The sequence below is a fragment of the Schistocerca gregaria genome, chromosome 6, assembly GCF_023897955.1.
Source record: "Schistocerca gregaria isolate iqSchGreg1 chromosome 6, iqSchGreg1.2, whole genome shotgun sequence".
In the NCBI taxonomy this organism is placed as follows: domain Eukaryota; kingdom Metazoa; phylum Arthropoda; class Insecta; order Orthoptera; family Acrididae; genus Schistocerca; species Schistocerca gregaria.
The window spans coordinates 509,871,528-509,895,279 of record NC_064925.1 but is presented as its reverse complement, the minus strand read 5'-3'; the positions used below and the strand labels follow the sequence as shown (position 1 = coordinate 509,895,279).

General features: G+C 44.7%; 1 protein-coding gene across 1 annotated transcript in view; it reads left to right on the top strand.

The window, feature by feature from the left end:
• LOC126278925 (KH domain-containing, RNA-binding, signal transduction-associated protein 1-like) overlaps positions 1 to 23,752 on the top strand; it is a 717,512-nt gene that overhangs the window by 563,619 nt on the left and 130,141 nt on the right. The gene's annotated exons all lie outside the window — the stretch shown is intronic.

Here is a 23,752-nt window from a genome sequence, read left to right as displayed (position 1 = left end):
ACTGGTACCACTCTGCTTGTACATAGGTACTCCATCGTTTCATGAAGTTCCCACTCCACACACCACATGAAGCACTCGTAATTGTTGTTCCTACCACGCATTGTTGAGTCCAAGTTCATATAATAAATGAATTTATGTAAGCGTACAAAAAAATCAATATTTCACACGTTACAATGTCAGAGTTAACTCACAACTTGAGCTTCATTTGTATTAAATATTTTCGGGTTTCCAGCCACGTCAAGTGATTAAATTTACGCACCCTTTCCGCCAAGCAATCCTTGGCTATTGCCAAGCGATATGGTAACCATTGGGCTGCTGGTACGCCCATTATATTCACTAGCTGAAGGCTGTGACGTCACTGGTGCTCGGGGCATCGTCACATCTAAGCATACGTTCACTCAGCGTTCGAAATGCCTGTTTCAACTGCGCGATCGCTGGATCCCATGCCGCACTGAGCTGCAGGCCACCGTCTCTAGTTAGGTTGTTATCAGTGATTTTTATTTTAATGGCTTCTTTAATTAACCGGTCCCAGAATCCGTTTGTGCGAGCCGCAACACAGGTTTCATCAAATTTCATCCTGTGACCGTTTCGTGCACCATACTCAGTCAAATCACCTTTTATGGGGTAACGTAGACAATAAAAACCTCTCATGCTCCATACTAAGTTGTTTCACAGTGCATACTGTTTACCAGACGTAAGACTCGTAAGATATCCTGTAGAACCCATGTGTTCTTACTGCAAGCTCCCACGAGACCCATCAATGAGAATAAGAAGAAAAGCGTCTGACCTTCTCAAGCACTATTCAGTGAAAGACAGTGTGATCATCAATCTTCTTCCACAGGTACCTACATCACCTGTTGCTTAGCTTTACTGAAGGTCCACTACTATAGGACGCCATTGCGCCCCTTGGTATCCACCAACGGCTCACCCATATACAAGGTGACGCACACATGTTGGACATTGCGTACGTAATATTTAAAACTCGGCAGGTTTTATCATTATTAAGGTCAGTTTTGATATGGTGGCGATGTTCGTGAATGCGCCTCTCAAAGACTCTTTGGATCTAGTATCAAAGCTCTTTGTAAGTGACGTTTAGAGATATTCGGAAACTCTTTTACGCCTTATTTTCTGTACAGCGGCCAGTATTAAGATCTAACGGACGGCGTTCCAATGGATAACCCGTTGGCGCCAGCTATTGCAAACCACTTCAGAGACAATTTTGAGAATATTGCGTTAGAGACGGCAGTACAGAAGCCTAGTAGCTTCTGTCCATACTTCGTCATTTTGCCCCATGGACCTGAGAGGCCTGGCGAGTTCTCGAAGCACCTCAACGACATCAACAGTAACGTCCAGTTCACCATGGGGATAGAATTGCCCTTCCTCGATGGCCTTGTCCGCTGCAAACGAAATAGACGAAGTAGCAACAGTATAGATAGAAAACCTGTCCACTTCGATATGTAAATGCACGGCGGCATCCATCATTACCCGTCAAAGAAACGTAGTCTGTTGCAAACATTGGCGCATCGTGGAAGAATGGTATCATACGCTGATTACCTGCATCATGAACTGAGCCAAATCAAGTTCCCTCAGGAACAACGGGTATAAGGTTCATCAAACAGATGAAGTGGTTTCCACGATATTTGATTCCCAAAACCATCTTCCACGTGTCCTCCGGATGCAAATCCGTCGAGATTCACTCTCCAGACCAAATTGGGTGTTATCTGTAAAACGAACATCGGCCCACCGTTCTTCCATCAAGGTGACATGTTTACGGCTCCACTCTACACCTTCCCTTCTGTGAAGACTCATCAGAGGTAAACAGACAGCAGGCCTCCGACAACGAAGGCCACGCTTCTGAAGCCTTCTGTACACCATTAGCCTCGATACAACACGGCCAGTAGAGGCTGCGAGGACAGATGCAGGTTCCAGCGCAGTAGTAAGGCGGTACCGTCGTGCCCTTACAGCCAAATAACGGTCCACTCTTCCTGATGTCACACGTGGTCGGTCCTACCCCGCTCTCCTGGATACAGTTTTGGTCTCTGTAGACTGTCGTCTCATTCGAGAAACAACACTACGATTCACAATAAGCCATCAGGCCACATCCGTTTTCGGCTCATCTGCTTCCATTCTTGTCCCTCCACAGCAGAGGGCCTGTCCCCTGTGCCATACTTGGCTGTCAGTGACTGTGTACACAGCGATTGTGGATGTGGCATAACCCTGCAAGTACTACGGAGCTCGATAGCTGCCCTTAAGTCCTAATGTCATTGCTGGCATGGTTGTCCGTTGATCAGAATGCCATCGTCAGAGCAGTACACGGTCGTAACGACATCTGTTGACAATTTTATGATTGTATTGTGAATTAGACACAGGAAAGGGAAATGGCAGTTTCTTGCTTTACTTTAGGACACCGGTGCATATATTTAGAAAACAACCAATAACAGTCGGCTACGAGAGCATCCATAGCCATTTGCGGGCATATGATGAAAGCTCGTACATCGTAAGCCCGCAAAGATACAGCTTAAGTGACGCCAATGGTTTCCATGGAGACGGTGCGGTGTATCAATGTGCACCATGCAGAGGAAAATGATTTCAGAGCTGCTACAACGAATGGATGTTGAAAACGTACTATCATACTGATAGGCATATAGAAAAGTATGTCAGATGTTTTAAACCGCTAATAGATCGTAGTACCACCGAAAACAATGCTTGAGTGACGCCGTTGTTTACCATGGAGGCGACATTTCAAAGCTTTATCCTCTGTACCTATTTTGATCACCTATTGAGGAAATGATATCTGCAGCAGTCGTTAATGTAATGTAATGTATCTATCTTTTAATTTGTGCAACAATTTTGTGTATAACTCATTGTAATGACAGTTACACTTCCTGGGTAACTGATTGGCTATTGCTGATGTAATGTAGTAATGCATCGGCCTTGCCGCGGTGGTTACACCGGTTCCCGTGAGATCACGGAAGTTAAGTGCAATCGGGCGTGGTCGGCACTTAGATGGGTGACCATCATGGCCTCCATGCGCGGTTGCCATTTTTCGGGGTGCACTCAGCCTCGTGATGCTAATTGAGGAGCGACTCGATCGAATAGTAGCGACTTCGTTCAAGAATACCATCGTGACGACTGGGAGAGCGGTGTGCTGACTCCACGCCCCTCCTATCCTCATCCTCCTCTGAGGATGACACGGAAGTCGGAGGATCCCGATGGGCTCCTTGTGGGTTGTAGATGGAGTGTTTTTTTATGTAATGTAGTATGCGATAGGCGAAGTGTCGTGTATTTAGCCAACAACTCCATTGCTACCTCAGCAGTTGACGTTCGTGCAGCAACGACGCTGCCACAATCTATCATCATCTTTCTAATTTATTTATTCAATTCTGGTTACATAATGCTTAATATGTTACTGCTATCATCGTATTTCCCTTTAAATACATTCCGTATTTATATTTCAGTGTAAATAGGCTGAAGATGGTGACATTTTAGCCGAAACTGTGTACCTCTTGCATTTAAATATTTTATGACGGTCGACACAGTTTTTAACATATTTTTAAGGTATTTTAGCTAGATCAGTCACTTTCTTCACGAGAAATGTTCTCAAACATAACTTATATAAAATTGTTGCTCTTTCGTTAAGGCATGAAATACGACTCCTCTGCGCGCAGCTACAAGCCAGATTGCCTCCAGACCAGCGTGCACCTTCAGCGTAGGCAGACCCGCGGCACTCGCCCGTCGCGCCATGTCAAACGCAACGTAGCTTTGTGTCACGCTCCTTTCCCTCTGAGCTTCCAGCAGAATCGACGCCGCGAGGCGACTACCGGCGCAACTTCACAGACGCTTTAATAAGCAGCGTAGATAAATCAGGATATCATGAAGCGCGACTAGGTGTGGCGGCGCAGGTGTAAATCAAGTGGTGCAAGAGGGGAGGCAGCCCGTGGTGCGTGCGCCCACACACCCCGCGCCCTCATTAAAACGCCGACTCCGCCCCCGCCGCGCAAACACGCCCTCGCGCTCCGCTGAGCTCGGTCTGGCGGCGCACCTGCCGTGGAGGAAGTTGCTCGGTTTAAAAGCAATCTGCCGCCCGCCTCGGTCCGTGATTTTTAATTATTACTGCCGCCACTGAACACCACTGAACGCAGCCCTCGGCGCGTTCACCCGGCGGGGTCGCCACGCTGCACCGTGCCACGAAATCGCAGTAAAGGGGAAACTTCATTGAAGAATTGATAAAGTTATAAGGCAGCGTCGTAAATATTCCAGTTTCTCTCATTTGGGTACCATATTTCTCAGCGACTGTTTATTAAAGTGTTTTCCTTGTGTTTGGACCACAGAGGTAAAGTATCTGTATCTACTTTACTTTACGAGCCGTCTTAATGTCTTATGATGTAACTCTCGTTTTAATCAAAAAATTTACTTTATTTCTTTCTTGTGTGTTTCGGTTTTTCGCCATTATCAAGGAACAGAATACTGCTGATACGAAGTATCGTGTCCACCTTACTATTACTAAGCATAAGCCTGACTTTTGTTTACTAAGAGTAAGTAAGTCGGACACGATAATTTGTATCAACAGTGTCCTGTTCCTTTGACAACAGCGAAATGCCGAAATGTGTTACGAAGGAAAAATTAGTATTTCGTGGTCTACATTTACATCACTGTCCTGCAATTCAAACTTAAGTAACTAGCATTGGACTCTTCGAACCACCTACAGACTCTGTCTCTACCTTTCGACTCTCTAAAAACGCGTGGGAAATATCAATAGAAATCTTTATGTGCCAGCTCTGATTCCATTTATTTTATTACAATGATAATTTCTCACTATGTAGATTGGCAACAGGGAAATATTTTCACATTTAGACTGATGATTGAAATTTTGTAAAAAGATCTCGCCCCAACGAAAAGCGCCACTGTTTTAATGATTGCCATTCAAAATCGCCTATAATTTCCGTGACACTCTGTCCCCTATTTTGCAACTGATCGTTGACTTCTTAGAAACCCTACGTCAGTCCGGTCTGATATGCAACCCACATTGCAAAGCAATACTTTAGCAGAGGACGAACAAGTGTAGTGTAGGCAACCTCTTCAATAGGCCTGTAGCTTCTTCTAAGTGTTCTGCCAATAAAAGGCAGTCTTTCTTTTGCTCTTCCCCTATCGTCATCTATGCCATCGTTCGAATTTAAGTGGTTCATAATTGTAACTTATAAGTATTTAGTTGAATTGAGAACCTTTAGATATGTGTGATTTACCGGGTAACGGCAATATAAGGGAATTATTTTCGTGCTCATGCCGATGACGTCAGACTTTTCCATAATCAGAGATATTTTCCACGTTTTGCATCATACAGATATCGTGTAGGAGTCATTCTTTAATTAGCTTCAACTTTAAGATGAATTTAATAGACGATAAATGAAGGTATTTATGCAAAAAACGTAAGAGGGCTGTTCAAAGTGCCTAGTAAATTGTTTATATAGACTGGGAGCAGCAGAGGACCTGAAACACTGCCTTGGGGAACGCCAGATATCACTAGAGTTTCACTGTAGGTGCAGAACGTTATTGCCATGTCTCGTAAGTCTTTCATGTAATATGCATTCACTTGATGGTGTGTTTCAACAGCGCTATATATAGAAGCATCAACTGTGAATGCCTAGCCGGCCACGGTGGTCTAGCGGTTCTTGGTGCTCAGTCGAGAACCGCGCGACTGCTACGGTCGCAGGTTCGCATCCTGCCTCGCACATGGATGTGTGTGATGTCTTAGGTTAGTTAGGTTTAAGTAGTTCTAAGTTCTAAGGGACTGATGACAGGAGATGTTAAGTCCCATAGTGCTCAGAGCCATTTGAACCATTTTGTGAATGCCTATATGGAGCTTCTGAATTTTAACAGCTAGGTAATTTAAGTGATTTATGAAAATGAAACATCCTACTACACTTTCATGGGATGCTCCCTATGTTACATTAACGTCCAAAGACTTCTCTCCTTTCAGAAGGGAATACTATGTTTCGTTTGATAAGACCTCTTCAATTCAACCACAAAGTTGGCCTCGTTTTCCATTGGCTCCTATTTATTTCATTGAAGGACAATGTGAAAAGATATTGGTTGGTTTTCGTACGACAATGATCGGGTTTCAGGCCTTCGTTGTTTCCTGACTCCACATGCAATCCTTCATCGGAGATAAGACGTGCAAGTGCTTAGGGGATGGAGATGATAAAATGGAAATTATTTATTGTTTCGGTTGGGAATAAGTCAGACACGATTCAGTCATTACCTGTGCATCCTCGGTAGCCATCCGCAAAGATGTCTCGGTGATGGTACACGAATTTACAAGGACAAATAATCATCGGCTCTCGGCACAGTTCGATCATTGACCATGGTCCTACGCCGATTCGACAACCTAGTGAAGCAACTCCCATACACTAGCTGATCAAAAGTATGTGGACAGCTGTTGGTGTGGCCGAGTGGACCTAGGCGCTTCAGTCTAGAATCGCGCGACCGCTACGGTCGCAGGTTGGAATCCTGCATCAGGCATGGATGTGTGTGATATCGGTAGGTTAGTAAGGTTGGTTCAAATGGCTCTGCGCACTATGCGACTTAACTTCTGAGCTCATCAGTCGCCTAGAACTTAGAACTAATTAATCCTAACTAACCTAAGGACATCACACACATACATACCCGAGGCAGGATTCGAGCCTGCGACCGTAGCGGTCGCTCGGTTCCAGACTGTAGCGCCTAGAACTGCACGGCCACTCCGGCCGGCCGGTTCTACATCTATATCTACATCCATACTCCGCACGCCACCTGACGGTGTGTGGCGGAGGGTACCCTGAGTACCTCTATCGGTTCTCCCTTCTATTCCAGTCTCGTATTGTTTGTGGAAAGAAGGATTGTCGGTATGATTCTATGTGGGCTCTAATCTCTCTGATTTTATCCTCATGGTCTCTTCGTGAGATATACGTAGGAAGGAGCAATATACTGCTTGACTCTTCGCTGAAGGCATGTTCTCGAAACTTTAACAAAAGCCCGTACCGAGCTACTGAGCGTCTCTCCTGCAGAGTCTTCCACTGGAGTTTATTTATCGTCTCCGTATCGCTTTCGCGATTACTAAATGATCCTGTAACGAAGCGCGCTGCTCTCCGTTGGATCTTCTCTATCTCTTCTAACAACCCTGTCTGGTACGGATCCCACACTGCTGAGCAGTATTCAAGCAAGCGAACAAGCGTACTGTAACCTACTTCCTTTGTTTTCGGATTGCATTTTCTTAGGATTCGTCCAATGAATCTCAGTCTGGCATCTGCTTTACCGACGATCAACTTTATATGATCATTCCAAATGGTTCAAATGGCTCTGAGCACTATGGGACTCAACTGCTGTGGTCATTAGTCTCCTAGAACTTAGAACTACTTAAACCTAACTAACCTAAGGACATCACACACATCCATGACCGAGGCAGGATTCGAACCTGCGACCGTAGCAGTCGCGCGGTTCTCGACTGAGCGCCTAGAACCGCTAGACCACCGCGGCCGGCTAGGAATTCACAGTTGATGTTTCTATATATAGCGCTGTTGAAATACACCATCAAGTGAATACATATTACATGAAAGACTTACGAGACATGGCAATAACGTTCAGCACCTAAAGTGAAACTCTAGTGATATCTGGCGTTCCCCAAGGCAGTGTTTTAGGACCTCTGCTGCTCCCAGTCTATATAAACAATTTACTAGGCACTTTGAACAGCCCTCTTACGTTTTTTGCATAAATAGCTTCATTTATCGTCTATTAAATTCATCACAAAGTTGAAGCTAATTAAAAAATTACTCCTACACGATATCTGTATGATGGACTGCGCGCCTAGAACCGTGAGACCACCGCGGCCGGCCGATCATTCCATTTGAACCACTCCTAATGCCAACTCCCAGAAAATTTATGGAATTAACTGCTTCCAGTTGCTGACCAGTTATTTTGTAGCTGAATGATAAGGGGTCTATCTTTCTATGTATTCGCAGCACATTACACTTGTCTACATTGAGATTCAATTGCCATTCCCTGCTCCATGCGTCAAGTCGCTGCAGATCCTCCTGCATTTCAGTACAATTTTCCGTTGTTACAACCTCTCGATTTACCACACCGTCATCCGTAAAAAGCCTCAGTGAACTTCCGATGTCATCCACAAGGTCATGTATGTATATTGTGAATAGCAACTATCCTACGACACTCCCCTGCGGAACACCGGAAATCACTTTTATTTCGGAAGACTTCTCTCCATTGAAAATGACATGCTGCGTTGTGTTATCTATGAACTCCTCAATCCAATCACACAATTGGTCTGATAGTCCATATGCTCTTACTTTGTTCATTAAACGACTGTGAGGAACTGTATCGAACGCCATGCGGAAGTCGAGAAACACGGAATCTACCTGTGAACCCTTGTCTATGGCCCTCTGAGTCTCGTGGACGAATAGCGCGAGCTGGGTTTCACACGACCGTCTTTTTCGAAACCCATGCTGATTCCTACAGACTAGATTTCTCGTCTCCAAAAAAGTCATTATACTCGAACATAATACGTGTTCCAAAATTCTACAACTGATCGACGTTGTAGATATAGGTCTATAGTTCTGCACATCTGTTCGGCGTCCCTTCTTCTTGAAAACAGGGATGACCTGTGCCCTTTTCCAATCTTTTGGAACGCTACGCTCTTCTAGAAACCTACATTACACCGCTGCAAGAAGGGGGGCAAGTTCCTTCGCGTACTCTGTGTAAAATCGAACTGGTATCCCATTAGGTCCAGCGGCCTTTCCAATTTTGAGCGATTTTAATTGTTTCTCTATCCCTCTGTCGTCTATTTCGAGATCTACCATTTGGTTACGTTTAAGTAGTTCTAAGTTCTAGGGTACTGATAACCTCAGATGTTAAGTCCCATAGTGCTCAGAGCCATTTGAATTTTGAACTGTTAGTGGACACTAATATGAGGAGTGTTCACCTTCTCCTTTATGACAGCTTGAACCTAGCAGAGGACTCTTTCGATGAGGTTTCTGTGGATGACTGACAGCCCACTGTTCATTAAGGACCGAAGCCAAAAAATTGGTTCAAATGGCTCTGAGCACTATGGAACTCAACATCTGTGGTCATCAGTCCCCTAGAACGTAGAACTACTTAAACCTAACTAACTAAGGACATCACACACATCCATGACCGGACCGTAGCCAAAGAAGGTAGTAATTCAGTATGCGACACTGGGGTCAGAAGCGAACCTATGTTCACATTCCAAAGGTGTTTCATTGGTTCAGATGAGGAGCCTGGGCAGGCCTCTCCATTTCCGGAATATTACTCTCACAAACCATTGCCTCACAGTTGCTGCTACAGGACAAGGTGCATTGTCATGATGATAAAAACAATTCCTATCTCCGAACTGTTTCTCTACTGTGCTCAGTTTCCAGTGCTGTAAAAATGTGTTCATATCCTTCTGCTTTTAGCGTTTTGGGTTGTTTGAGGAAGGAGACCAGACAGCGAAGGTCATCGGTCTCATCAGATTAGGGAAGGACAGGGAACGAAGTCGGCCGTGCCCTTTCAAAGGAACCATCCCGGCATTTGCCTGGAGCGATTTAGGGAAATCACGGATATACTAAATCTGGATGGCCGAACGCGGGATTGAACAGTCGTCCTCCCGGATGCGAGTCCAGTGTGCTAGCCACTGCGACACCTCGCTCGGTTTTTAGCGTTTTCTTAAGTACAATAAAGAGACAACACAGGTAAAAGAGTTCGAAAATCGTAAGTGGAAAAATTCAGTGACGAAGAGAGTTTTTTAGGCTTGTAAATGTGTTCAGATGGACTAATGGTCGAGGTGACTGCTAGCGATCACAAATTCCAAGTTCCAAGACCGGTATGGCACACATTTATAATATTACGCCATTTTCATTAATTACTGTATTCAACAAAAGAATTTCAGCGGTGTCAGATATTGATATGTAGTTTAAGAAGAAAATGCATTGCATGGAACTGAAACATGGACCATGAGTAATTAACAGAATAGTAAAAAGGCCAAATTTGAAAAGTGAAGCAGGATAAAAATTAATGGAGAAATGACGCAACAGAATAGATGAGAAACAAGTCTATGTATACAATTACCAGAAGAAAGAAGAGGTTACTGGCTCAACAGCTTCGTCACGCGAGAATCGTTAACGGTGCTTTTGAGCGAGTCGTTGACGAAAGAAGTTGTAGGTATGGATAAAGGTTACAAGATACTAGATAAATAATGCAGGAAATTATGTGAATTATTTACGTAGAAATGAAGAACTTGCACAAGGTAAGGAAATATGGAGGCCAACATCAAATCTTAAAAAAGGCTGATGAGTTAAAAATAAGTATGGATACAGGTCTCAATCAGCTTTCTGAAAGCAATTGAGAGAAGATATTAATGGCCAGGAGAGTGGTTCACTGACAACATGCCTCTCCAGTACTGCCATCAAATGGCACGCAGAAGATTAATAGTCGGTCAGCCACCAGACTAAAGTGCTACCATAAGGAAGACTTCAAGTAGTTTGATGTATTTTTTCTGTAATAGCACTAATAAAAGTCTTCGCATAGACATCTTGGAGCCTCCCTGGAATTTCTAGTCTACAGATTCAGTTACAGAGTATGCAGACAGAATTATCTAATTTCACATACACAGATATCAAAATGAAACACAAGTAATTAGAATTTGTCACTATTTGAGCGATCTGTTACGCCGTAATTACTGTTGTGGCGTCAGAAGGCAAGTAATAGCGGACATATTTTAAAAGATATACGTTGAAATCCCTTTTCATTATTTGTCTTTGCTTTCTTAATACTTTAAATTTGCTTGAAATTATTGTAGACAGCGTTTCTTATCATTAATACTTCAGAGGGGAGGAAGCGTGCAGGTTAATTTCCATCGGCAGGTCAGGTCATTAGAGAATAACGATTCGTCGTCTAATTTTCGAAGAAAAATTCCTACCAATTTCCTCAATCAATTTACGAAAATCAGTGAGATTAAAATCTGGTTTGCCATACAGAGAATTGAGCTACGCTCCTCCGAAATGGGAGTCAAGTTCCTACCATCACTTAACTGTAATTACCATGTTTCTACCCTTTTAGCTGATATTATGACTTCCTTGCACGCTGTGTGGTTCTTTAGTGGATAGAGGAGCGACGAACAGATGCTGTTCTTGAACATAGGATTCAGATGTTTGTTATTGCACATCTAATAAAAGCACTCCGTCTTGAGGCTTCAAGTGACCCATCTGGACCATCTGTCCACCGTGCATCTTCAGCTGGGAATGGGGATAGGAGGGCCGTGTGGTCAGCACACCGCTCTCCCGGTCGTTAAGATGGTTTTCTTTGACCGGAGCCGCTACTATTCGGTAGAGTAGCTCCTCAATTGGAATCACAAGGCTGAGAGAACACTGAAAAATGGCAACAGCGCATGTCTGTGCTGACGGTCACCCATTCAAGTGCCGGCCACGCCCGACAGCTCTTAAATTCGGTGATCTGACGGGAAACGGTATATCCACTGCGGCACGGCCGTAGCCCCATCTAATGTAAAATAGTAAAACTAATACGTAACTGTAGTTGCAGCGTCAGTTACTGACAGCAGATTTGCATGTTGAAACACATACACATACCAAAGTTTTACAAATCAGTCAGTCTTCGGTACAAAAGCTATTCAGTAAATCACGAGCCCCAGGCACTATGAAATTCAGTAAATATTATTCTACTGGAAAATACTCGAAATTGGACTAGTGCATGAATATTTGAAATTAAATACCCTGCCGCTGGTGGTCAGGGCAGGGGAAACTTGCATCTCATTGGCTGCCGCGTAATCTACATTTACATTTATACTCCGCAAGCCACCTAACGATGTGTGGTGAAGGGCACTTTACGTGCCACAGTCGTAATGACAGACTGTTCCAGTCGCGTATGGTTCGCGGGAAGAACGACTGCCGGAAAGACTCCGTGCGAGCTCGAATCTCTCTCATTTTAAATTCGTGATCTCCTCGGGAGGTATAAGTAGGGGGAAGCAATATATTCGATACCTCATCCAGAAACGCACCCTCTCGAAACCTGGACAGCAAGCTACACCGCGATGCAGAGCGCCTCTCTTGCAGAGTCTGCCACTTGAGTTTGCTACACGTCTCCGTAATGCTGTCACGCTTACGAAATAACCCTGTGACGAAACGCGCCGCTCTTCTTTGGATCTTCTCTATCTCTCTGTCAATCCCGATCTGGTACGGATTCCAGACTGATGAGCAATACTCAAGTACAGGTCGAAAGCGTGTTTTGTAAGCCACCTCCTTTGTTGATAGACTACATTTTCTAAGGACTCTGCCAATGAATCTCAACCTGGCACCCGCCTTATCAACAATTAATTTTATATGATCATTCCACTTCAAATCGTTCCGTATGCATACTCCCAAATATTTTACAGAAGTAACTGCTGCCAGTGTTTGTTCCGCTATCATATAATCATACAATAAAGGATCCTTCTTTCTATGTTGTCGCTATAGATTACACTTGTCTATGTTAAGGGTCAGTTGCCACTCCCTGCACCAAGTGCCTATCCGCTGCAGAACTTCCTGCATTTCGCTGCAATTTTCTAATGCCTTAACTTCTCTGTATACTACAGCATCATCCGCGAAAAGCTAGGCCATATATATATATATATATATATATATATATATATATATATTGTGTTAAGCAATGAGCCGGCCGGTGTGGCCGTGCGGTTCTAGGCGCTTCAGTCTGGAATCGCGTGACCGCTACGGTCACAGGTGGTTCGGATACTGCCTCGGCCTAGGATGTGTCTGATGTCCTTAGGTTAGTTGGGTTTAAGTAGTTCTAAGTTCTAGGGGACTGAGGACCACAGGTGTTAAGTCCCATAGTACTCAGAGCCATTTGAACCATTTATTTGAAAAGGAATGGTCCCATAACTCTCCCCTGTGGCATGCCAGATGTTACTTTAGTGGCTGTAGACGTCTCTCCATTGAGAACAACATGCTACGTTCTGTTTGCTAAAAACTCTTCAATCCAGCCACACAGCTGGTCTGACATTCCGTAGGCTCTTACTTTGTTTATTAGGCGATAGTGTGGAAGTCAAGGTAAATGATATCCACCTGGGAGCCTGTATCTAATATTTTCTGGGCCTCATGAACAAATAAAGCGAGTTGGGTCTCACACAATCGCTGTTTCCGGAATCCATGTTGATTCCTACAGAGTAGATTCTGGGTTTCCAGAAATGATATGATACGCGAGCAAAAAACATGTTCTATCGTTCTACAACAGATCGATGTCAGAGATATAGGCCTATAGTATTGCGCATCTGCTCGACGACCCTTCTTGAAAACTGGAACTACCTTGCTCTTTTCCAATCATTTGGAACCTTCCGTTCCTCTAGAGCCTTGCGGTACACGGCTGTTAGAAGGGGGGCTAGTTCTTTCGCGTACTCTGTGTAGGATCGATTTGGTATCCCGTCAGGTCCAGTGCACTTTCCTCTGTTGAGTGATTCTAGTTGCTTTTCTATTCCTTGGACACTTATTACGATGTCAGCCATTTTTTCGTTTGTGGAGGATTAGGAGAAGGAACTGCAGTGCGGTCTTCCTCTGTGAAACAGCTATGGAAAAAGGTGTTTATTATTTAAGTTTTACATGTGTCATCCTCTGTTTCAATTCCATCATCATCACAGAGGGTTTGGATATGCTGTTTAGATCCACTTACTGATTTAACATAAGACCAGAACTTCCTAGGATTTTCTGTCAAGTCGGTATATAGAATTTTACTTTCGAATTCACTGAACGCTTCACGCATAGCCCTCCTTCCGCTAACTTTGACATCGTTTAGCTTCTGTTTGTCTGAGAGGTTTTCGCTGCGTTTAAACTTGCACTCGTTCGTGCAGCGGTCTCGTACCGCGGTGGCTGCTTTTGGAAACGCGGTGGCGTAGCTGTCGTAGCACGTAGTTGAAAGTGTGGCCGAGCACATAGGTACCGATACGTCACCTCTCCCAGCCCAAGTTGAAAGGTAAGGAAGATGTCTGTGCCGTAGATGGGTGAGACTGGTAGCGTGGTTGGGGGTAGAGGAGACCACAAGACGTCCCAAAATTGCGTCTAGCGAGCGCCACGTAAACTGCCCCAGAAAAGAAGGCGCAGGAGGCGTCCTACGGCTCAGGTAAGAGCATGAAGGCTGCTGCTGAGGGTACTGGCTATTAGCCGACCGTGACGGCGTCGATGTCAGTGGGAGAGGCAAACTGCAGCGTTGGCGGCTGGCCGATTCTGCCATCGGTGAGACGGCCGCGAGTGGAGGCACCCGCTGCGTTGCATCGGACGGATGTGGCTGTGACACAACCACCGGATGTTATGCTGTCAAGAAATCTGAAACAGTTTGATCTACGGCAGAATCACTAAAGTCACGAAGCCTTAGTTGATTTTGATGGCTCTGATGAGTGCCTGCGCTGTCGCGAATAGTGTACTGCACTCTGCTGGCTGATCTGAGAACAACGTCGGTTTGCCATAAATGTGGTTTGTTGTGCACGCAATACTGAACTATGACGATCGGGTGACACTTCATGGGGAAGTCTGAAGCTGGAGGAGAGCTTTAAGCAGTATGTAAATGAAGCAAGGTCCGTTGGCGTCTCTCAATGTAAACCGGCTGAGCTGGTGCGCTGCTGGCGCCAGTCTCCATCGATTGTAATCCCGGTCGTTGTGAGTCGATTTTCGATGCCTTCTTGTCTTCATCGCATCACTGGCGGATGGCTATTTAACTGCGCAGCGCCCGCTCTGCTCGGCATGGAGTTCGGGTGTCAACTGTGTGAGCGACAGTGACCTGTGGCGCTCGCGAGTGGCTGAGTCGGTACGGCGGAGGAGCGTGGGAGGTTGCTGCGGCGTGTGTAGCCGTTGGAACGCAGATCCGCTGCCGACGGTGATTTCCTTGAGATTTGAAGGACAGATTTCCTTCGCGTCTGTTACATTCTACTCAAAGTGAATGAACTGGAGTCGTCGAATTGTTCCTTAGTGGGTTCTGTTCATGTTAATTGGATAAGCGAGAGCACTGAAAACTATCTTGATTCGTTCAGTTACTTGTCACTGTATTTGGTCTGGCCGCCTGATATGTTGACGGCATTTAAGAGAGTGCTAGTTACGCACAACAAATAAACATGAAGCCGTGCTTAATGCGTAGCTAGAGCTCGTACCAAGTAGTGCGTAGGTCTGTGCCTGGCGTTCGAGAGCCGGCCGAAATAATTTTCCTTATGTCCTTTTTCTGTGTTATTGCTTTGTTTGTTTGTTCTAGAGTATTGGCTAATCACATTTTATAAGCCGTTACTGGGCAAAAGGTCACGTAAGTAAGTTCTGCTTGGGTTCATTTTCTACCGTGTGTAATTAAAGGTTTATTTATAACCAGTTGGGCAGATATGTTTTGTGTATCTGTTGCGCCAGATATGCCGCTGATGTGTTTATGTCTCAGATAATTGGCAGTGGACGACGCGAGCAAACTACGATCCCAGTGTCACAGCAGAAGGGGGAAATGTAAGGACCTGTATCGGTGTCTGTGGTTACGTTGTTAGTGCCCTGCAATTCCACCTTCCGGTGGAGAGTTGTGGTTTTCCGGAAGCTTCATTGTAGCTCAAAGTTGAGTATAGTTCTACTTCACCTTCTGGTTGGTGAACCTCCTGTATCTGTCACATCCCTCCGGTCTGCTCGCGACCATCACTAATTGTCAACGTAAAATTGAAACGGCCCCATTTTAAGACTATTTAGTATGCTATTATTATATTCTGGGAATGAAATGTATGTGAACCTCGTACCTGTAAGTAACACTAAAGAGAAGCCTAGTTGAGTGTATTAACCTGATAATACTTCTAATTTGTTATTATTCCTTAAGATCAGTCCATAGAATATGCCTTAGTTGTTGGAAGCAGTTTTAGAATTTGATATGAGTTATGTGAAAGCCTGTTTCTATGTGAGTCATGCAGCATGTTTAAAAGGTTGGTGTGATACAGTTATCTCAAATTTGATTAATCGTGGTTTTATGAACATTGTTTTAATTAGTGAAAAGTGGCTGAGTAAATTTTGAAAGATCTGTATCCATCAGACGTAAATCAATTAATCGTGGTTCTGTAGGGCAGGTGCCTTTTAGTATAATCGTTGTTACTGTTAATTTCATTAAGAGCATGTGTTTGTAACAAAGAAGTGTATGGCAACTACAAACTGGTTGTGTTTAATTTATATGTGTCCAAAGGAATAACACATCACTTGCGAAACGTCAGGCGCAGACAAAGTACGATATGGGTTCAGAAATATCAGTAAGGCATCTTCACGTAAATCTGAAGCTGTAAGTTTTGACATTTGCATTTTGAACGTTTGATCGAACACTCTTCCTGGCCCTTAGACTGTGGCGAGAATGGCAATGTCCTAACATACTGTAGTAATTGTGTTCGAAAAACTGTGCAAATTCCTTGGAAGAAAAAGGAGGTCCACTACACAAACAGTGGTAAGCCTTCGAGAGAGGGCCTCTGTTGTGCCATTCTTGAGTACTGATCGAGTAGTTGAGATAACCACCAAACCGGATTAAAGGAATTAATCGAAGCACTTAAGAGACGTGCTGCTAAATTGCTCATAGGTAGGTTCCTTCAGTAAGCGGGTGTAGATTAGATTAGATTAGATTAATACTTGTTCCATAGATCATGAATACCACACTTCGTAATGATGTGGAACGTGTCAGGTTAATGAAAGATGTCTGTACAAGATATTACATTACACAAAATGTTGCAGACACTAATGCTTAAGTTAGTTTTTTTCCCTCCCTTAATTTATACCTAAAAGTTCAGCCAATGAGTAGAAGGCGTTGTCATCTAGAAATTCTTTTAATTTATTTTTAAATATTGGTTGACTATCTGTCAGGCTTCTGATGCTGTTTGGTAGGTGACCAAAGACTTTTGTGGCAGCATAATTTACCCCCTTCTGTGCCAAAGTCAGATTTAACACTGCATAGTGAAGATCATCCTTTCTCCTGGTGTTATAGCTATGCACACTGCTATTACTTTTGAACTGGGCGGGATTATTAACAACAAATTTCATAAGTGAATATATATATACTGTGAGGTTACTGTGAGGATCCCTAGATCCTTCAATAGATGTCTGCAAGATGACCGTGTTATGGAAATGCTCCGTGAACTGAGACAGGAATCTCTGGAGGAAAGAAGACGTTCTTTTCATTAAGCACTATTGAGAAATTTCAGAGAACTGCCACTTGCGACAACCTGCAGAACGATCCTACTGCCATCAACATACACCTCGCGTAAGAACCGAGAAGACGGGAGAATTTAGGCCTCGTACGAAGCATGTAGATATTCGTTTATCTTCCGTTACATTTGCGAGTGGAATAGATACCGGTAAGTGAATGCTTAGCAGTGATACAAGAAACCCTACTCCGTTCACCATATGGTGACTGGCAGAGTGTGTATGTAGAGCCGGCCGGGGTGGCCGAGCGGTTCTAGGCGCTACAGTCTGGAGCCGCACGACCGCTACGGTCGCAGGTTCGAATCCTGCCTCGGGCATGGATGTGTGTGATGTCCTTACCTTAGTTAGGTTTAAATAGTTCTATGTTCTAGGGGACTGACCTCAGAAGTTAAGTCCCATAGTGCTCAGAACCATTTGAACCATTTGTGTTTGTAGATATAGATGCAGATGTAGGTTTGGTTCTGAGTTGGCGAAATCAACGAATCTGAAAGCAAAATAACCTGGTTGTAGTAAAAGCCCGCTGTGAAACGTACAGGGTTATCACTAGTACTCCAGTACGGATAACAGTGCTTTGAGATTCCGCTGTGAACGATCTGATGTTCCCGACTGTATTCACAAGATCCCGTGCGATTTCAGCTGGTTATACGTGAGGGATCCGACACGAACAGTTAATGAGAAATGCTTTGAGATGCCCTCAGTCCCAGTAGAAATACGCTGCGTCGATACTGACAATTGTTTTGTCTGTGGAAGTGTCAAGATTATAACATTATCCTTCTTGCAATCACTTGTGCAAGAAACTGTCGAAATGCGGCAGTTAAGGGATTTAATAAGTAGGAGCCCTGGTAGTAGTCTCACCCAGGACAACTGAAGCAGTTCGGAAAGACATTGCAACAAAGCCAGTCCCATCTACGTACCCACATCTCGTAACATAAACTCGTTTTCCTAACGTCCACATTACCGTAGATTGAGAGCCACGTATGCAACAAGCGTGTTTACTAAGTAAATTATGCAGAGCATAAAGGAGCTTTGTTGTTAACCTCGCTGCTAAGATGTCTTATAATATGAAATATGCTGTCTAACGGATTACTTCTCAAATCGACTCCCGAACCCTTTGTTGGCACATACCTCAACTCGACACATTGGGACACACAGTTTATTTAAACATCAGGCTAGTGTCACTAAAAATAGCACTGGCTGAATTTTATCCATGATAATTTAGGTAAATGGGGACAAATCGTAAGGAAAGATACCTGAGACTATAAGGGAAAAAATGTCATGCGGGATATAACCGGAAAGGAATTGTGTTTGTATTACCGGCTCATTTCTTATCATACCTGTACAGTACTATGCAGTGTACGACGTGCTGTGATGAGACTAGTGTTAGACAAGGTGTTAGAAGCGTTCCTCATAGGATCCTAGCAATACCACATCACGATACAGCAGCGACTGACACACACATCCACGTGTACAGACCTGCAACCGAATTGTGTCATAGGCAGCATGAGCATCTTATCGACTATTCACGTTCCCGTTGAGCTTCACGTACGCTTCATTTTGGGATAAATATGACGGGTTGAGGTGCTGCCAGCAGGTGGACCATGCTACTGGACCACCATGATCTAACCATCGGTCGATGTAGATGATACTGAGACGTCTTAGAGCGGAGCTGTGGAAGTGAGCTGGAGCACCATCGTGTAGTAGCCACTTTATCGTTTTCGATCAACCGAATGTGCATCTTTCAGCAGAAATGGCAGGATCGTCCTCAGGAACCGGAGATATGCGTCGCCTGTGAGGTGTTGTGGAAGGATGACTGGTACCAACCAAGAGGCTGCCACCAGTAATCTCCCCCCTCCCCCCCCCCCCCACACACACACAAACACAAACACTGACTTTCCACAGGTGCTGATGGCTCCCAGCCACCATAACGCGGCGATTCTCCGTACTCCGCGGAGCAGATGAGTGTTATTAAGACTGACGATACTGTGATTACGAAGGCTTTCCCAGCGTAATAATTGATAACGTTCTTCTCTAGTGTGCAGCCGGATCATAACGTCATCTTGACACAATATTTCAGCGGTCCCACTGGCCCGCCATCTTCAGGTGAGAGTACACGATCCCGCCGGAACTGAATTCTCAGAGCAAGCGGCGGCGCCTATATAGGGCGCAGAAGGCCCACAACCCGTGCGCGAGAAGGTGCCGTAACTGCCCTGTAGCGGTAGTAAATATACCGTGCAGCCAGTGCTGAAAACAGGCGAAATCGAGATATCGCAATGAAAACTTAAAAATTATTTCGATGATCGAAACACAGAACGTAGTTTTTTAATGTCCGATATCACCGGGTCTTACTTACAAGGTAACCCTTGTCTCTATTAATAAGATTATCAGATAAACGAATCTCTATAGATTCTTTTAAAACACAGTCCCAATGGAGAGATGCAGAGGCAACCATTTGTGTCTCATCATACAGCATCCTTCACAGATCCAAGAAGCGCTCTAATCTTGACTCTGTTAAGGATCCAAGAAGCGCTCTAATCTTGGCTCTGTTAAGGATGACTTGAGTTTGAGGAAGCCCCGTGTGTACAAGATTCCTTGCCACTGTGGGAAGGCATACATTGGTCAGACAATCCGGACCATTCAGGACCGATGTGTTGAGCACCAGCGGCACACACGGTTGCCTCAGCCAGAGGAATCTGCAGTGGTGGAGCACTGACTCACCGAGGGACATAGAATGCTGTATGATGAGACACCAATTGTTGTCCCTGCATCTCGCTATTGGGACTGTGATTTTAAAGAATCCATAGGGTTTCCTTTATCTGATAATCTTATCAATAGAGACAAGGGTTACCTTTTAACTTTTAAGTAAGACTTGGAACCCGGTGTTGTCAGACATTAAAAAACAGCGGTCTGTGTTTTGATCGCCGAAATAATTTCAAATTTTTGATAGCGGTATCTCTATTTCCCCAGTTTCCACCACTGGCGGCGCGGTATGTTTACTTGCGCTAGAGGGCAGTTACGGCACCTTCTCGCGCACGCGTTGTGGGTCTTCTGCGGCCTATATAGGGGACGCCGCTTGCGCTGAAAAGTCAGTTCCGGCCGGATCGTGTATCAGCACTCTCACCAGAAGATGGCGGCCACTTGGACCGCTGAAATATTGTGTCAAGATGGCTTATGATCCGGCTGCACACCCGAGAAGAATATTATCATTGACGATACTGCTTCTGGTAAAGTTAGCCTCATCTGTTAATGGAAAAGATGACTGAAATCTTAGCATCGTGGTGGCCTGTACGACGAACCAGTGACGAAACTGTCGACGTGGAGGCAAGTACTGCATGCGTTGTAAGTGATACAGATTGTGTCAGTTGAAGTGAACAATGTTCCACTCGGCCGTTTCACTTGCCAATGTAGCAGGCCACCTACTTGGTGCTGATATGAGTGTCATATTCCACAGTGTTCAACGCTACCCATTCCTGTAAATGATGTTGGCACACAGAAAGGGAAAAATGTAGTTGTAAACAGTTTCTGATACGGTTGCTGTCGGCGGGTATTCTTTTCCCGCTGCTCGCTCATTGCCATTTGCCTGTCCACATGTAAGGACCATATCACCCTATTTCTGATCGATATACCTGTCCTCCGTCTTTCTGCTCAGCACTTACGACACACGTCCACATTAATCAGATTCTGCAGAGCATAAAGGAGCTTTGTAGCTAGTCCCGCCGGTAAAAGGACAGCAGCAGTGTAGCGTAATGCTTCCTACTAGCGCTCCCTATTAGATTTGTGAGCGCGCTGTTGTCATAAGTAACGTTATTGGGCTCATGAGTGTGTAGCTAAAGCACTAGCACAGAAAGTTTTCCCGCTAGCCTGGTGTGTGCTCTCATGTGTACATCCGATCACTGAAACCCATACTCTCAAATCTCCACCTTTATTTGACTGTACCTCCCTTGGAAAAGATTTCCGTCGGTTTGACCTTTTTTGCTTCTTATCCTGCATGGGATCGTTTCCTTCCCAATTTGGGAAAATCATACTGTCTGTCATCTTGATTACGTGAAGAGAGAGAACGCTTTTTCATTCTCTGAAATGCATCAGTACATCCATACTGCTTTTAGACCCGTACACGCAACATAAAATTACATCAACAAGCTTCTCAATTGTACATATGTAACAGTACAAATTTCTACTATCTAATCAGAGCAGAGGAATTATTTTTAAGAAATTATAAGCCAAATAATGAAGCTCATTATATAGTTTGTGATGCTCATAATCTGTATTGTTTTCAATGTACTCAGTTTCATTAAGTAGCCAGGCACTGGATAACAAGAGTGGTTGATATGGACTGTTCACGATGTCAGATGTTCTGCCGCATTGACCCGAAATCAATTATTACTAGCAGGAACTAACTTGTTCCAGGAGTATACTGAAGTATGCCCGCCCGGCTAGCCACACCGTCTAGTGCGCGGCTTCCCGAGCGGGAAAGCGTCCTGGTTCCCAGCACGAATCCACCAGGCGCATTAGTGTCGAGGTCTGGTGTACCGGCCAGCCGGTGGATGGTTTTTAAGGTGGTTTTCCACCTACCTCGGAGAATGCTGGCTGGTTCCCCTCATTCCGCCTCAGTTACACTATGTCGGCGATTGCTGCGCAAACAGTATCCATATACGCGTACTCTGTAAATACTCTACCACGCAAACATTTTAGGTTACACTCGTCTGATATGAGACGTTCCAGGGGGGGGGGGGGGGGGGGGGGGACGGAGGGGCGGGGGACCCACTGGGGGTCGAATCACAAAATAACCCTGGGTTCGGTGTGGGGCGGCAGTGGTGTTGGAGGACTACTGCGGCCTGTTGTGGAGTTGTCAACCAATGACGGCTATGGCGGGGCGAAGCCTCTCCGCCATTTCTAGGTCCCCGTTTTAATACACAATACTCAAGTACTATTCGTCCACGAGACTCAGACAAGGGTTCCCAAGTAGATGCCATTTTTCTTGACTTTTGCAAGGCGTTCGATACAGTTCCCCACAGTCGTTTAATGAACAAAGTAAGAGCATATGGACTATTATACCAATTGTGTGATTGCATTGAAGACTTCCCAGATAACAGAACACAGCATGTCTTTCTCAATGGAGAAAAGTTTTCCGAAGTAAGAGTGATTTCAGGCGTGCCGCAGGGGAGTGTCGTAGGACCATTAGGTGTTCACAAATTACATAAATTACCTTGTGGATAACACCGGAAGTTCACTGAGGCTTTTTGCGGATGATGCTGTGGTATATTGAAGGGTTGTTACAATGGAAAATTGTACTGAAATGCAGGAGGATCTGCAACGAATTGACGCATGGTGCAGGGAATGGCAATTGAATCTCAATGTAGACAAATATAATGTGCTGCGAATACATAGAAAGAAAGATTCTTTATCATTTAGCTACTATGTAGCAGGTTAGCAGCTGGATGTAGTTAATTCCCTAAATTATCTGGGAGTAGGCATTAGCAGTGATTTAAAATGGAATGATCATATGAAATTGATCGTCGGTAAAGCAGATGCCAGACTGAGATTCATTGGAGGAATCCTAAGGAAACGCAATCCGAAAACGAAGTAGGTTGCAGGACACTTGTTCGCCCACTACTTGAATATTGCTCACCGGTGTGGGATCCGTACAAAATAGGTTTGATAGAAGAAATAGTGAAGATCGAACGGAGAGCAGCGCACTTCGTTACAGGATCATTTAGTAATTGCGAAAGCGTCACGGAGGTGGTAAATAAACTCCAGTGGAAGACTCTGCAAGTGAGGCGCTCATTAGCTCGGTACGGGCTTTTGTTGAAGTTCGGAGAACGTACTGTCACCGATGAGTCAAACAGTAAATTGCTCCCTCCTACGTATATCTCACGAAGAGACTATGAGGATAAAATCAGAGGCATACCGACAATCTTTCCTTCCACGAACAATACGAGCCTGGAATAGAAGGGAGAACCGATAAAGGTACCCAAAGTACCCTCCACCCCCCCCCCCCCCCTCCCAGGTGGCTTGCGCAGTATTGATGTAGATGCAGATGTAGATAAAGTGTAGTCCTACGGTTCGAATGCCTGGGTGACCTCGAAGGGAAGGATCTGCCTACGAGTTGGAAATTTTTCTCTATCCTTGCGTCTACCGGCGCCTTTCCTTCCACAAGTGCGAAAGCAACGTAAGAAAGTATATCTGTTAGACGTAAGTAACTATAGTGGGTATTAGTGTAGTGTCATGTTCATGTAGGAGATGATGACAGAAAGGAGCAGATGAAACCCCCGTTCGCGACACGCTCGGTGTCATCTGGGCAGTTTTGCACGGCCATCTGCGTACCTCTAGCCCGCAATTGCCAGGCATCGTGTTATTTCAGAGGCGGCCGGGCTCCTTATGTCTCCTGGTTCCTTTGCGTTGTGTCTCTCCGTGTGCACAATGACTTATCTTTTTTTCATTTTGCACCCATGAAATACTTTGTCTTCCGCTTATCGCCCATAGAGGCCACCAGATGTTCTAAAACGAGCTGGAAAGTGGGA